We start from the raw sequence: 16,722 nt of genomic DNA, 5'->3' as shown, positions 1-16,722 counted from the left end.
CCCTTGGCCTGGGACGACTCCTGGTGGCCGACGGCACTAGGAGCACCCCCTACACCCACCAACCACGCACAAAACCTAGGGGTCATCCTCGACTCCACACTCTCCAGGACAAAGCAGGTCAACGCCGTCTCTTCCTGCTGCTTCAACACCCTCCGCATGCTTCGCAAGATCTTCAAGTGGATCCCCACCGAAACTAGAAGGATGGTCACCCATGCCCTCGTCAGCAGCAGACTGGACTACGGCAATGCACTCTATGCAGGAGCCCCGGCCAAACTCCTGAAACGACTCCAACGCATCCAGAACGCCTCCGCACGCCTGATCCTCGACATCCCCCACCGCAGCCACATCACACCCCACCTGAAAGATCTGCACTGGCTCCCCATCAACAAGAGGATAACCATCAAGCTACTCACCCACGCACACAAGGCACTCCACGAGACCGGACCAGCGTACCTCAACAGATGACTCAGCCTCTACACCCCGCCTGCCAGCACCGCTTTGCAGACCACGCCCTTGCCACCGTCCCCCACATCGGAAGAGTGACCGCCGGCGGCAGATCATTCTCCCACCTCGCCGCCAAGACGTGGAACACCCTCCCCATCCGCCTACGGCAGACTGAAGACCTTCTAACCTTCAGGAGACTCCTCAAGACCTGGCTCTTCGAATAGTAGCAGCACCCCCCCCCCACCCCCCCAGCGTCTTGAAACCCTCACGGGTACGTAGTGCGCTTTACAAATGCAATGATTGATTGATTGATTGAAAAAAAGTGGCTTGGTTAGAAAAGGACTTAGCCGTTATTCTCAACCCCTCATGGTAAAGAAAATCTTTTGCAATTCTGCTCTCTTAAGTGACGGAAAGGCATGGCACTACTCATCCTTATCATTGTGCAGGGGAGATGGTACCATGGCTCCGCAGCACTCCGGTCAAGAGCGAAGGAGTACCTCCACCTCTTCTAGATATGATTGGATACTTGATGATGACGCTAATCAGGGATGTTACCCTGAACAGGGTGAGGTTCTCCCTCGAGCGACCAGGAGGAAGGCACTAGTGGTAGCCCCAACCTGGAGGAGAGTTTCACCAGACTCAGTGACCCTAATGTATTTCACAAAGATGACCTCACTCCTGAGATCTCTGCTGGGGAAACTATTGTTAGCACTTCCCGTGACTCCATCAGCTGTAGTGCTGATGACACTCCTCAGGCTGGAACTTCTGACATTACACAAGATGGTTCATCCCCTCAGGGTTCCCATGCTGGCGGAACCATTGTCAAGGAACCTACCATTAGTAGACATGGCAGAGAAATAATCCTACCAAAAACGTTACAAGATTTTGTATGTGATTAACTGTTTTTTCACCTAGCATATATGGCAGATATTGTGTTCCCATATTGTTATAATATATTGCTATTGATTGTCTTGTGTTCTCTCCTCTTCCTTTTCCCCCTCCGTTCCCTTTCCTATTCTCAATTTTCTGTAAATGAGGAGATGTGTTGTGTTTAATCTATGTTGTCCTCGCGACCTGCCTCGCGCTGTTCCTTTGCCTCGTGCCGTCGCCCAGGTTACTATGACCTTCCTCCGTTCCACTATAGAACTTTGGGCGAGGGTGGCGGTTGAAGGGCAGTTGGAGGATTACTGCTGTCACGACTAGACACCATCGGTGTCAGGGCATTACTATGAATAAAAGCTACTTCACTTACCTTCACCTGTGTTGTAGTCTTTACAGAGTGGGCTTTAAAAAGCCGACCACAGCTTTTGTGTGGCCTAGAGGGTGCAGTTACGCGCACAGTTACGAGCAGAGGCGCCATCTGACTTTCCTCGTCATGGCTCATTAAGCGCATCGCTCGCGGCGCGCGATCGCGAACACTTTCACGGCCGCGCGGCCAATGCTTGTTATTTATTTGAGGTCCTTTATGCATTCTTTTCTTGTTTGCCTCGGCTTTGCTCTTTATTCGCTGCATTAGTTTCCTGTTTCCTCCTTTTCTTCCTTCCTTTTTTGATTTCTTTTTTCCATTCTTCTTCCTTCCATAACACTTTCCTCCATCTTCCCTTCTTTCCTTTCTTCCTTCCTCTCGCTATTCCATTCTACCACCCTACTCCTAACATATCTCACCCTTGCTTTTTTTCTTTCCCTACCTTCCTTTTTGCCTTAGGTCCTCTTGTCTACACCATCAAGAGAAGAAAGCCCAAGTAACACGTTTTTCTGGGTGAAAATGTGAGGCTTTGTTGTTGTTCTCCAGTTCTCTCACCAAGGATGCTATTAACCTGAATATTAGAGTCAGGTCAATGCATCCACCTTATTTCCTCCTCCTTGTCTCCCTTTCTTTCTTCGCTTGCGTGTTTCCTTCTCTTAAGAAAGTCACATAGATATGGATGGCTTTCATTGCTGTCCTGCCACCCCCGTTCTTTACAGTGAATTCTTGCCAGCTCCGTCCCTCCCCGCCCCCACCCTAGGTGTACAGCTCCAAATTTAGGCGGGCAACTAGAGCCAAATTTAGGGGGGGGGGGCTGAAAAATATTTCGGGGGGGCTAATTCTTCCAAACATAGACAGAGTGGCTGCAATTAAATGCTTGCCAGCCCTCGAAGCTGTCTCCGGCCGGGCTGACACACACGACGGGGTGGGGGGGGGGGCTGAAGCCCCGTGTGCCCAATGGGTGTTGCGCGCCTGGCTCCAATCAACAGTGAACAGCTTGCTGAAGCACCATTAGAGCATTTTCTGAAATATGTAAGCACAGTGCTGTACTGGAATGGTAATAACTTCTTTCCATATGAGCCGGCAGAAATATGTAAAGCGAAAACACAATTAACGTAAAAGCAAAGCATGGCCATAAACTTGTATTTGAACAGAGGCTGAACACTTTGCAAAGCACTGTTTTTATCGATCTCCTAATGTGCCAAGCAGCTCGAATTCCGGGAGCTGGTGACCAGTTGTAGTGATTTTTAGATTTGATAGTTTCTCTCAAGCGGCCCTGTTCTTTGAGATTACAAACAATTATTTTAGAAGCCCTCGTTGGCATAATAATACAGGCATTGGCATAGCTAATAGGTCTCGCCTTTGGGACCTTATAAGTGTTTAGTTATCCAGCACAATATCCTTTGTGCAACAACATCAACTGTTGCATGGCTAAACACTTTTAAGGTCGCAAAGGCGAGACCTATTGGCTATGCCAATGCTTGTTTTTTTTAGTTGGGGAGCCTGAATTTTCCACCATTTCTCACGGGTTCTGGCTCTCCTTTGTAGGTTCTGGGACCTGTGTCCTGTTTCTGGGCGTTTTTCTTTCTTCGAGTGTGGACACTCAGTCCTAGTAGTGAGTCGCTGTGACCCGGTTCTGGTTCTCATTCTCTGGTTCTGGGCCTCTTTCACCAGTTTTGGACCTCTTACTCCGCTTCGGGACTCTCTGTCTCAGATTTTCTTTTTTTAAAGGCTCTATGTCTTAGGCCTGTGGGCTCTCTGACTCGGTTTTAGGACCTTTGTCCCGATTCTGGGCTCTCTGTCCAAGCTTTGGTTTTCTTTCTCCCAGTCTGGACTCTCTGTCCTAGTTTTGGATTATCTGTCCAGGTTCTGGTTCTGGAACCTTTGTCCGTCTTGTGGGCTCTCTGTCGTGGTTCTCCATTGTGGTTCTGTGACCTTTGCCCCTCTTGGTACTGGTTCTGGGACCTTTGTCCCCTCCTGGTTCTGGTTCTGGGACCTTTGTCCCCGGTGTTGGCTCTATGTCCAGGCTCAACATTCTGGTACTGGGACCTTTGCCCCCTCTTGATACTGCAGTATTATGCAATGTGGTCGTGGCAGTTAGAACAGTTATGTATATATTTACAAATAACACACAACACAAATATAAATGTGATTATTAGATTCACTTAGTATTGATTTGTATTTTTTAAGATTTTTCAAAGAACAGATGCAATACAAAAGAAAGGCATCTAACAACATGAGTCTTATATATGCTCAAAGGTTTGAAATAGTAAAAAATCCTTTTTATACAGTGCTCAAGGTGAAATGGGAGCGAGAGGGGGATAAGGTGTTTTAGTGCAGGTGGGGGACCAGGAAAGGTGGTAGTGACATATATACATCCAATTTATTTGCTGTATACGTTTCCATACATGATCGTAATGTTCCCAAAGTAGTACATAACTCTGTAAGACCCTAAATTTCTCTTATATGGTGTCACTGGAGTTTGTACTAAGATTATAGTCGACGTTTCGACCCCTTCTAGTACAGGATGATTAGTGGTCCTTGTGGCGGGGTCTTCTTCAGGACTGAGGGAGCACCTATGGAGAGTAAACGATGTGTAAGGTGCTATATTTACAGTGGTGTGTGTGTTTAAAATCAGATCTTAGTAGTAGGAATACCTACTTGAAAGAAAAACAGGGGACAAAATCTGCCGTGTTCAGTCTAGATGTAGGGCTGTATAATACGGTGTCATGCCTGCTTGCTACATACCCACGCGCAGTCCGCGTTCGGATGCGGGGTTGGCAAAACTGATAAACCCATGGTTGGCGAAAGAGCGATCTCAGAGGATGCGCGGGCACCTGCGCATGCGCACCAGAATCTGTAAACATACTTAGACCCGCCTAGCACTCCAGGAAGTGCTTCGCGATTAGCCAGAGTCAGTGTTCCGTTCCGGGTCACTGGTGGGGTTTCCGTCCGGGGAGATAGTGGTGGCGTCTCGTCTACGGCGTTTCCGCGGTATCGTGAGTACAGACTTTGTTGGCCTCACGGTATTCTTTTAATTTGTCCTTTAATATTTAGTGGTACTTGTTTTAGGAACAGTCCTGTTCCTTCGCTATATCGTTTCTTGTTTTCATTCGAGTGTAGGATAATTATCCCGAAACCTACGTTAGAGCTCTCTTTTGTCCGTATGGTTTGTAGAGCTCATTGCTTTAGGCATCCTGTTCCTGCCACTATTAGTGGTTCCGTTTTGTACTTTATAGAGTGCAGAGTCATTCTTTGGTATTCGTACTCCTGCCGAGCTTTCCTTGTGAATCCTAAACTAGGTGCTTATAATTTACGGAGTAGTATCACTTTGGCACTGGTATACTGGTTTTATGAGGTGTGTTCTATGATAGAAAGGATTAAACTCGAAAATGAACTAAGTCTGCAAATATTGATCGCCTCTTCTTGTTTTCAGAGTATTTCTTTCCACGTTTCCAGTTAATCGTTTATACTTTCATCCAAGGGGGAACAGCTACACACCTGGCATATTCTACGTACACATACCCCTTTTCTTCTGTAAATAACCACTATAGACCAGGCAAGGGAGGGAACTGTATTAATGTTGTTACTTTCTCTTTAGTCACAGTTCTGGTGTTCAAGAACCTGGCCCGAGTGAAGACTGCTGGTCGCTGTGTCTTCCTACCTTTCCTTGTTGTGTTTTCCCCTTTTCCCCCTGGTTATCGCTTGTGTGTCAGTGTTGTAACCTGACATCAAGGGGTGATAGGGGTGAAGTTGGGTACTATACTTCAAGCTTCGCGGCACTCCTGAGACAACAAGGCATGCGCACGACAGATCGCGAAGCCTTTATCTATTTGTCTCCCGAGTGCCATGGATATTACTTTAGCAGACGTGGCCAACATGATGGGGAACCTCCAGAGAGAGACACAAGCCCTATCTGAATGAGTAGAGGCGTTACAAGGGGATAGTACAGAGAGAGCGGGACCTAGCACATCCACTCCAATAGTACAGGTAGTGACCCCTCAAACTATTCCCCTAGCCCCACCCGAACGCTTTTACGGCGACCCTAGTAAATGTGCCGCTTTTCTTACCCAATGTCAACTCCATTTCTTGTGTAAGGCCTCCTGTTTTCCCAATGACCAAGCTAAAGTAGCGTTTGTTCTTTCATACTTAGATGGGTCAGCAGCCAATTGGACTATGCCTCTGATAGAAAAAGATGACCTGCTTCTCTTAGATTATACCGCATTTCGTAGAGAGATACGTAAGATGTTTGACAAACATTCATTCACTCACGCTGCAGACACAGAACTGTTGAACCTGAAACAGGGATCCAAAGACCTCATTACCTATATTTCCACTTTTAATCGGTTAGTGGTTGAAGCAGATTGGCCCACAGAAAAACGCAGTGCCCTTTTTTATAAAGGACTGCGGGATGAATTAAAAGATGCATTAGCCCATGTAGTGGACCCTCCTGATACTTGTCCGGAATTAATAGACCTGGTGGTAAAACTTGATCATAGATTGAGTGAAAGAAGAAAGGATAAGGGCCGCTATGATTATCCTAGAATAGGAGTAAGAGAAAAGAAACCGGAAGCAGAAAGCAAAGTCGATGAACCAGAGCCTATTCAAATAGGCAGTATCAAAGGGCCTTTAACAGAAGCAGAAAAACAAAGAAGAAGAGACAATAGACTATGTCTTTATTGTGGAAAAGCAGGGCATTTCCTGAGAGAATGCCCTGTGAAGCCGAAACAAACAACGCAGGTCGGAAAACTAGGAGACCCGAGATCAAGAGAGACCACACTCTCGGGTCCTGTTAAACATATGGTCTCATCATTGCTGTCTCATACAGGTCACTTTTTTATCCCCGCGCAGTTGGGTTGGTTTGATAACACTATTAACCTTCCTATCATGCTGGATTCCGGTGCCTCAGGCAATTTTATGGACAAACAGTGGGCGTTCGAACATTCAGTCCCTGAAGTACCAAAAACAGAGACTGAGGAGGTGTTCACTATTGACGGCAGTCCATTGAAATCAGGTCCAATCACGCATACGTCCATCCTCCTTGAACTTACTATGATCTCCTCTCACTGGGAAAAGATTACCTTTGATTTAATTGAATCCCCTCAGTTTCCAGTAGTGTTAGGTCTTCCCTGGCTACGCCTCCATAATCCCATTATAGATTGGCAACAATCACATATTTCATTTGGGGATGGATGTGTCTTGCATAGAAAAAACGACGTGCTGTCACAAGATTCAGAGAGCCCGAGGCCTTCAACGACCCATGCTCCTTCTGCAGAGAAAGCAGTCAATGTAGTTTCTCCTTCTATGGAATGGGCCTTGTCAGTGGAGCAGCCTGAGACTATCTTACCTTCTGAATACCACATGTTCCATTCCGTATTCGACAAAAGACAAGCTACCATCTTGCCCCCTCATAGGGTTTACGATTGTTGGATAGACCTACAACCAGGAGCACAAATACCTACGAGCAGAGTCTATTCGCTAACAGAAAAAGAAAATCAATATCTACGGGAATACCTTGATACGATGCTGGACTTAGGGTTCATTCGGGCCTCTAGATCGCCTGCTTCATCAGCTCTCTTTTTTATCCCCAAAAGAGAAGGGGGATTACGTTGCTGCATCGATTATAGATCCCTTAATTCTATCACCATTAAGAATAAATACCCTTTGCCACTCATCTCCTCTCTATTAGACCAAATCAAAGACGCTGAATGGTTTACCAAGTTGGATCTACGAGGTGCCTACCACCTCGTTAGAGTTAAAGAGGGAGATGAGTGGAAGACGGCCTTCTGCACTAAGTTCGGGTTATACGAATATTTAGTGATGCCCTTTGGGTTCTGTAATGCCCCCTCGGCGTTTCAGTATTTTATCAATGAAGTGCTTAAAGAACAACTTGATAAAAGCGTAATCGCTTATATAGACGACTTTCTGATTTATTCTAAAACACTTAAAGAACACATTCTCCATGTACAGGCCGTTCTCCGTCAATTACAAGAAAACCAGCTATTCTGTAAGCTAGACAAATGCTTTTTTTCACCGCCATCAAGTAGCATTCCTGGGGAATATAGTGTCAGCTAAAGGCTTACAAATGGACCCACAAAAAGTCTCCGCTGTATTGCAATGGCCTCCCCCCAGAAATGTGAAAGAAGTCCAACAGTTCATAGGATTCGCTAATTTCTATAGGCAATTCATCCACAGTTCTCAGAGGTTGTTTCCCCAATTACCAGGTTGTTACGTAAGGGTACAGTTTTTTCTTGGTCCGAGGAAGCAAAAATAGCTTTTACTGCCCTGAAGTCTGCATTCACTCAAGCCCCCATTTTGAGACATCCAGATCCCAGCAGTCCGTTCATCGTTGAGGCAGATGCCTCCCAAGTGGCAGTTGGGGGGGTGCTTTCACAAGCAGATCCTGAAACAGGTGAAATACATCCAGTAGCCTACTACTCGCACAAACTCACACCCGCTGAGGCCAATTATGCAGTAGGGGAAAGAGAACTGCTTGCTATTAAGAAGGTGTTGGAAGAATGGTGACAATATTTACTTGGCACACATCATACAGTCACAGTCCTAACAGACCATAGGAACCTACAATATTTAAAGACAGCTAGAGCATTGTCCATGAGACAGTTGAGGTGGACGCAGTTCTTCAGCGAGTATAACATTGTTATACACTTTCAGGCAGGGAGAAAGAACGGCAGAGCGGACGCCTTGTCTCGTATGGGTTTTGATCCTTTCCCTGTGGAGGAGGAACCCCCACAGCATCATCGGTTCCCATAAAATCATAGGGGGGCTCACAGCAGAGGAGCACTTTGTGAAGCAGATAAGACTCGCTCAGCAAGAACCTTCAATGCTAACCCTGTTAGGACACCAAACAACGACAGTCATTGAGGGACTGCATTACATGCAGGGAGGGTTAGTTATACCTACCTTACCCCTTCAGCAAAGAGTCTTGGAATGGTGCCATTAACATGGGGTTGCAGGTCACCCGGGGTATAAGAGGACATTAGAACTAGTGAAGAGGTATTGTTGGTGGCCTCACCTGGCTAATGATGTACAACAGTATGTACGTACATGTCATGTGTCTGCTCAGGGAAAGGCCTCGCATGAGGGGTTAGTGCAATTGCTACATCCTATCCCCACTCCTCCTGAGCCTTGGCACACCGTGTCTATGGACTTTATTATCAAATTACCATGTACCAAGGGAGGACACACCACGCTGCTTGTGGTAGTGGATATGTTCACCAACTCTGCCCATTTTATTCCCTTGAAGAAACTACCTACTTCTCAACTCCTGGCTACAATCTTTTTGCATAACATCGTTAGATTACATGGCATGCCCTCAGTATTGATTACAGATAGGGGGACACAATTTGTATCCAAGTTTTGGAGACAGTTATGTAGCACGTTACATATAGACATGCGCCTTTCATCTAGCCATCACCCTCAGACAGACGGGCAAACCGAAAGGGTAAACCAGAGTCTTGAGCAATTCCTCAGGTGCCAAACATTACAGGATCAGACGGAATGGGATGAATTTGTTTGGCTTGCAGAACTATCCTATAACAATAGCCATAATTTTTCCAATCTGTACACCCCTTTTTACGGTTCTCATGGTTTTCATCCCAGAGTTCTGCCCTTCTCTCCTATCAAAACATGTAACACACCTGCTGTAACAGATTTGGTTAACCACATCCACACGGTGCATGCAAACATACATGAAAATCTCGATAGGGCGAAATCTGATTATAAGAGAAAAGCTGATTCACACAGAAAGACTGAACCCGTCTATCAAACGGGTGATAAGGTGTGGCTTTCCACCAAACATTTAAGTCTGAAGGGTTCTTGCAAGTTTAAGCCTAAATATGTAGGCCCCTTTACGATTTCCCATATCATAAACCCCGTTGCCATGCAGTTGGCTCTACCACCGCCCATGAAGATACACCCTGTATTCCACGTCTCCCTTTTGAAACCTTTTATTCCTGGCACCCGTCTTCCACCCGTGCCCATTCCCACACTGGTGGACTCCAATGAAGAGTATGAAGTAGAGGCTATCATAGATTCAAGACGTGTACGGAGGCGGCTACAGTATCTTGTCCATTGGAAAGGTTATGGCATTGAGGAACGCTCATGGGAGCCTGCCAGCCAGGTACATGCCCCCCGTTTAATCAGGACTTTTCACAGAAGGTACCCTCACAAGCCAAAGCCGGTGGGGGGTGTTGTGGGAGGGGTGTTCTGTCATGCCTGCTTGCTACATACCCACGCGCAGTCCGCGTTCGGATGCGGGGTTGGCAAAACTGATAAACCCATTGGTTGGCGAAAGAGCGATCTCAGAGGATGCGCGCGCACCTGCGCATGCGCACCAGAATCTGTAAACACACTCCAGGAAGTGCTTCGCGATTAGCCAGAGTCAGTGTTCCATTCCGGGTCACTGGTGGGGTTTCCGTCCAAGGAGATAGTGGTGGCGTCTCGTCTACGGCGTTTCTGCGGTATCGTGAGTACAGACTTTGTTGGCCTCACGGTATTCTTTTCATTTGTCCTTTATTTAGTGGTACTTGTTTTAGGAACAGTCCTGTTCCTTCGCCATATCGTTTCTTGTTTTCCTTCGAGTGTAGGATAATTATCCCGAAACCTACGTTAGAGCTCTTTTTTGTCCGTATGGTTTATAGAGCTCATTACTTTAGGCATCCTGTTCCTGCCACTATTAGTGGTTCCGTTTTGTACTTTATAGAGTGCAGAGTCATTCTTTGGTATTCGTACTCCTGCCGAGCTTTCCATGTGAATCCTAAACTAGGTGCTCATAATTTACGGAGTAGTATCACTTTGGCACTGGTATACTGGTTTTATGAGGTGTGTTCTATGATAGAAAGGATTAATCTTGAAAATGAATTAAGTCTGCAAATATTGATCGCCTCTTCTTGTTTTCAGAGTATTTCTTTCCACGTTTCCAGTTCATCGTTTATACTTTCATCCAAGGGGGAACAGCTACACACCTGGCATATTCTAGGTACACATACCCCTTTTCTCCTGTAAATAACCACCATAGACCAGGCAAGGGAGGGAACTGTATTAATGTTGTTACTTTCTCTTTAGTCACAGTTCTGGTGTTCAAGAACGTGGTCCGAGTGAAGACTGCGGGTCGCTGTGTCTTCCCTACCTTTCCTTGTTGTGTTTCCACCTTTTCCCCCTGGTTATCACTTGTGTGTCAGTGTTGTAACCTGACATTAAGGGGTGATAGGGGTGAAGTTGGGTACTATACTTCAAGCTCCGCGGCACTCCTGAGACAACAAGGCATCGGCACGACATACGGCTCCTAAGTGAGGAAGGAAAAAAGGAAGAAAGGAAACACTATGAGCCTTGAAACAACATCGGATCTATCCTGTATGAGGTCCATACGTGACATATACTTACTTCAAATGAATTGAGGTATGTAGTAGAAAGGCAACAGGGTATAAATCTCCTTGGAGCAAAATCAAAGCTTGAAAGTAGTAAGCCTGTAGCAATGCTTGCTCGCAGGTCCTGGAACAATCCCTTGTATTCTAAGAGGAAAAGTTAGAGTCCAAATCATAAAGAGAACCTATGTGGGACAAGAACATCCACATTGTTCAGATCCCAATCATCAACTAGTCTATGATGGGCTGATTAAAAACCAGCATTTTCCATTGTGTGTAAACGGGCTCTGCGGGGTCCCCTACTGTAGGTGCAGGTGTGGGCAGTACGTCTTCTACATGCTGAAAAGACAACCCCCTCTCACTGAGGAATGACTCGGGGCAGTCTGGAAACCTCTGGTTACAAATCAACATAGTAGTCGAACAAGTGTAATCATATACCGGTTGCTGGATCCGGCCCTATATGCTAAAGACCTATTAAACAGAAAGGCCAGTGGGTGCTAAGTGCCGAGTACCGCGCGCTAAAAGCAGTGTATGTCATATTAAATTAAACACGAAAAAGCGCCCCATGGGCAAATCCGCGCATGGACTTGAACGGTAACCTCAGGAGATCATCTATCGTCTATGGTAAAAGTTCAAGGAGTTAATCATTCAACAGACTGTAATCATTCAGTAGTGACAGACAAAGCCTCTTAACATAGTAGGCATCGGGCCTGCAAGCGTAAGGTGCCAGATACAGAATGCTAAACGGAGTGTATGTCATAATTAATTGCATTAAATGCGAGACACATCCCAATGGAAAAAACGGCGCTTGGGGAATATGGGGATCGACACAGACACTGACACCGAAATAGTGTGAAAAAGGCCGCTTTTATTGAAACAGGTGCACATCACAATTACAAAGCCCTTGGCCTAATGCCTAACAAAACTACAACCTCACTATACAAGCTGTTACCTATGTTACGCTACCCCCACCCCTAAGGTTCTCCCACACAACATTAAAAAACCTGCCATTCAGTACCACCTACTGTGACCTTTCAGTTTTGAACTTTGAACGTTACCCTTGGAGTGACCTTCCAGCCTTTCCCTTTGAACTTTGACCTTTGAACTTTGACCTTTGAACTTAGACCTTTGCCTTTTGAAACTTTGGTGTGACCTTATAACCTTTCCCTTTGAACACTACCATTTTACCTTTGACCTTTCAACCTTAACCTTTACGACTATTAACCTGCCACTAACCTAATTTCCTAAAGCACCTTAAAGATCCTACCTCGTGAACTTGTCTGCCCGTACCCTTTCAGCCTGGATTGCCTCTGTCAATAACAAATAAACTTGGCAAAAACATGTCAACATGAGTGCCAACCGCCCTTGCACCTGCTTCAAGCGACAACCCTAACACCAACACATATATGCCCTGCACACCTATTCCAATACAAAGCCAACCAAAAAACGAGATTGCTAACCGCAAAAGAAAATGTGAATCAGAGAAACAGACCAAAATGGAAGGGGGGGGAGGGCGGGAAAGAAAAAATTCTAGAAAGCTGGGGACCAGCTACCGGGAATGCTCAAAATTGTGACAGGAACACACAAAATGGAGGAATAAATATCCCTTGGGCAAGAAAATAGCCCAAACAGCCCAACAAGCCCAACCAGCCCAAAAAGCCCAACCAGCCCAAAAGGAAGGGGGAGCAGAGTCCCGTGTCGCTCCCATTCCCCAAACATCCCGGGGGGCAGACCTCTCTACGCTCGGCTGCCCCCCAAGACCCCCTTGGGGAATATGGGGATCGACACAGACACTGACACCGAAATAGTGTGAAAAAGGCCGCTTTTATTGAAACAGGTGCACATCACAATTACAAAGCCCTTGGCCTAATGCCTAACAAAACTACAACCTCACTATACAAGCTGTTACCTATGTTACGCTACCCCCACCCCTAAGGTTCTCCCACACAACATTAAAAAACCTGCCATTCAGTACCACCTACTGTGACCTTTCAGTTTTGAACTTTGAACGTTACCCTTGGAGTGACCTTCCACCCTTTCCCTTTGAACTTTGACCTTTGAACTTTGACCTTTGCCTTTTGAACCTTTGGTGTGACCTTTTAACCTTTCCCTTTGAACTTTACCATTTTACCTTTGACCTTTCAACCTTAACCTTTACGACTATTAACCTGCCACTAACCTAATTTCCTAAAGCACCTTTAAGATCCTACCTCGTGAACTTGTCTGCCCGTACCCTTTCAGCCTGGATTGCCTCTGTCAATAACAAATAAACTTGGCAAACACATGTCAACATGAGTGCCAACCGCCACCCAGAAAAAAGGGGGGGTAAACTCCCCTTTTTTCTGCCCCCCAAAAACGGGGAACCAATCGAAACTCTGCAAAAGAAACCTGCACCGAACACTCCGATCCGACGAGAAAAGGGAACCACTAAAAACCTAAAAAACCATCCTACGATTAAGGAATAATGCAAGCCACATGAGCGTCGAAAAAAGAAGTCCTGGCAGCACAAACCCCTTCCAAGTCTTCCAATTGCCAGGTGTACAGACCCAACCGATGTCCCAAATGGCCAGACCACAACCCATCTGGCCGTCGCTCAACCGATGGAATGACTCACCTGAACGTAAAATCCTAACAACTTGTCTTAAGAGGGTAGCAGCTACCTCCCCCCCCAAGCCCCCCTCTCCTCACAAAGCCATGTGCCAAAAAATATGTAGAGAAAATGAAGTATCTAGAAACGCTTCCCCCCCTGACCAGAACACATTGCTAACAACAGTACATGCCCGACTCCCTAATATCTAATGCCTGCTATGCTCCGAACCCATGGGCAGCCTTCCAATACCCTGAGTGACAGCAAACCCCACAGCAACGTGGTTAACCTAGAGCCAATTCACCCCTTTGCCACCCCAATGAGCCAGAACAAACCCCTGCCCAGAGAAAACTTTCACACAGGGAAGAGCCACACGTCTCAGAGCCCAAGCCAACAAAAACTACATACCTGCGAACTGAAGCCCCACCTAACCCTTTCCAGACATATGAAACAAGTCTAAGAAAAACCTACTGCCAGGATACACCTAGGTGAAAAATATAACCTAAGAGCTCGGATACCCAAAAGGCCCCAGAAGAAAACAAGCCTGTTCATAAAACAAGCGTACTTCAAAAAACCCTCCCTGCAAAATACAGGCAACGCCCCTAAACTGAAAAACAACCCCTGATCACCTCCATGACTCCTCCCGCTGACAAACACCTGCCATAAATTGTCGCAGGCCAGAGAAAGAACTGCGCAAGTAGGAGCTGACAAAGAACCTACCACCAGCTGAAAGACCCTGCGTTATATACATACCAAAGCTGTTCCGGTATTGCGGACGGAATCCTAACCACCTAAAAGGCCAGTACACAGAAAACCCCTCCTCTGCGAATGAAACCAAGCAGCAGCAAAATTCCCAGTTCACACCAGGGATAAAAAATGCCCGGAACGCCATATAAAGCCTACAGCAGCCAAGAACAAACCTGCAACCAAATCACAAACTGCACAACTCTAGCCGCCTGCTTTTAGAGAATTTCCACTGCTGCCAAGATGTAAATCCTGAACCAAAGTTTCTAATGTGCCGTTTCCACACCCCTCGGCGACAAAGCCACCTGCACAGGAAAAAAGGCTCAAAAACGTCAACGCCCCTCCCACCAAAATACCACCGCTCAGACACAACCCCGAAAACCAACTGCCTTGTCAGAATATACCACACCCATCACCACCTGCCGGTCCTGAAAATATTAAACATCCCACTGAAAGTCATTGTTTAGAAACCATAGTAATCTGTCAAAGGAATGCAAAATTGACCTCCTCATGCGCAGGTCCACCTACAAACCAGCCAACAAGCGGATATTGTATAGAGGCAGCTAATGACCTGACAACGCCCTACCCAATCTCTTGCAAAAAATCCTACCAGCCCTGACTACCCTACAGGCAACATTGATATAGCCCCACAAAAACTAGATGTCCTTAGGTGTTAATTATGCGTGCCCACCTTCCTTCCAACAACATCAACATTTTCGGGTTCTAAACAATCGACCCCCGTGCTTGCATTCCTACTATGTCAATTTCCATGCCCAAGAATGACATGGTCGGCATGGCCCCATTGTTCCTCTGGTGCCAAGGGCCAACCCCAGCTCCCCCAAGAGCTCGTGGAAAGTGTCTAGTGCTACCTGGTCCTCCGTGGAGCCCGGGGAACCTACAAAAGAAGACATCTAAGTAGTGTGTTACCAGCCTCGGACCAGTGTGCTGTGTAAAATACCCCTGAAAAAAGGTGCTGAAACACTTAAACAAAGCAGAAGACATTGAACAACCCATCGGAAATGCCTGATCCACATACCACCGTCCTTCAAACTGGAATCTAATAAGACCCCAATCAACCGGATGTACAGTAAGGAAGTGAAATAAAGATTTTATGACCCTGTCGCCATATCTGTAAGTACGCCCGCGGTCACAACCAATGACATAGCAACTTAAACTGGGAAATATAACACTGGGGCTGCCTCCTCATCCATGAAAATATTTACTGAAAACTCCTCAAGCCTCGATAGGTGTCATATTAGTCCATACTGACCCCATTCTTCTTTGGGAACACCCCTCCCAATCGAAGAAACCAATCAAATCATCCATTGGGCAGCCATCAAAAGGACCTGCCAACCCTCCTTCACGGATTTCTTTGTCCAACTTGTGTTGCACCCATGCCATATGTTAAAATGCTGACTTCGAAATTGTTTGGACACCGCCTCCGCTGAGGCCCCTTTTAAACCCAACGAAAACCCCTCTTCAAAACTCTCCAACAGGACCTGCTCTGCTTGCAAACCCTCATCTTCCCCAGACCCTGACGCCAAAGCGGTTAGTCCGACTGGTGTAGAAGCTTTTGGGTCCGTGACCCTGAAATTCCTTACCGCCCCTACCACCCGGGGATTGTTGTGGAGGCCCAGATGTTCACGCACCTGTCCGGTGCCCCTGCTGGTTTCCTTGTGCCCTGCCTCCCCAACACCTAACCAAGCGGTGTTTCCTTCCGCACTGAGAGAACTCGGGTATGAACTTACCATACTCCCTTGTGCCCAAGCCTTCATAAAAACTCCCCTCACGCTCCTGATCCTGACTGTGTAGCTATTGTCCTATCCACCCCACCCCGGGTAGGCCTTCCCTGAAGGGGCCAGCACCTACAGGTAACCACTTACGGTAAGTATAGGCCTTCCAGTTTACATTTTCCAACGGCACCGTAAGCCGCTCGGCCAGCTCATACCTCTCATCCTTAGACCCTCCTTGGACCGTATCTCCTTGTGACGTAGCTTTAACCTATCAACATTTCCCCCCCTTCAAACGTGCTCTTTCGTGGCCAACATCAAATGCGCACCTGGGGGCCTTTTGCTACACCCATGTACAGGAGGTTTTTATTAAACTAGCTCTTTTCTCTGCAAGGCTCTTTACCTAGCCCCTCCGTCCAGCATTCATGCCACTCTCCACTTAGTGCTTGATGCCACCACTTCACCAGTCCCCACACCTCGGACTCTAATATAATTACCCATGTGGAGCTTACCACCCGGCTCCTCCCATACATCGTCACCCTTTGTCTCCACCGACACCATTTTTGGTTTGGCCCTTGGAACAACCTT

Source organism: Lissotriton helveticus, chromosome 2_1 (assembly GCF_964261635.1).
Source record: "Lissotriton helveticus chromosome 2_1, aLisHel1.1, whole genome shotgun sequence".
Classification (NCBI taxonomy): Eukaryota; Metazoa; Chordata; class Amphibia; order Caudata; family Salamandridae; genus Lissotriton; species Lissotriton helveticus.
The sequence above is the reverse complement of the archived record's forward strand: the minus strand, read 5'-3'. Positions refer to the sequence as shown.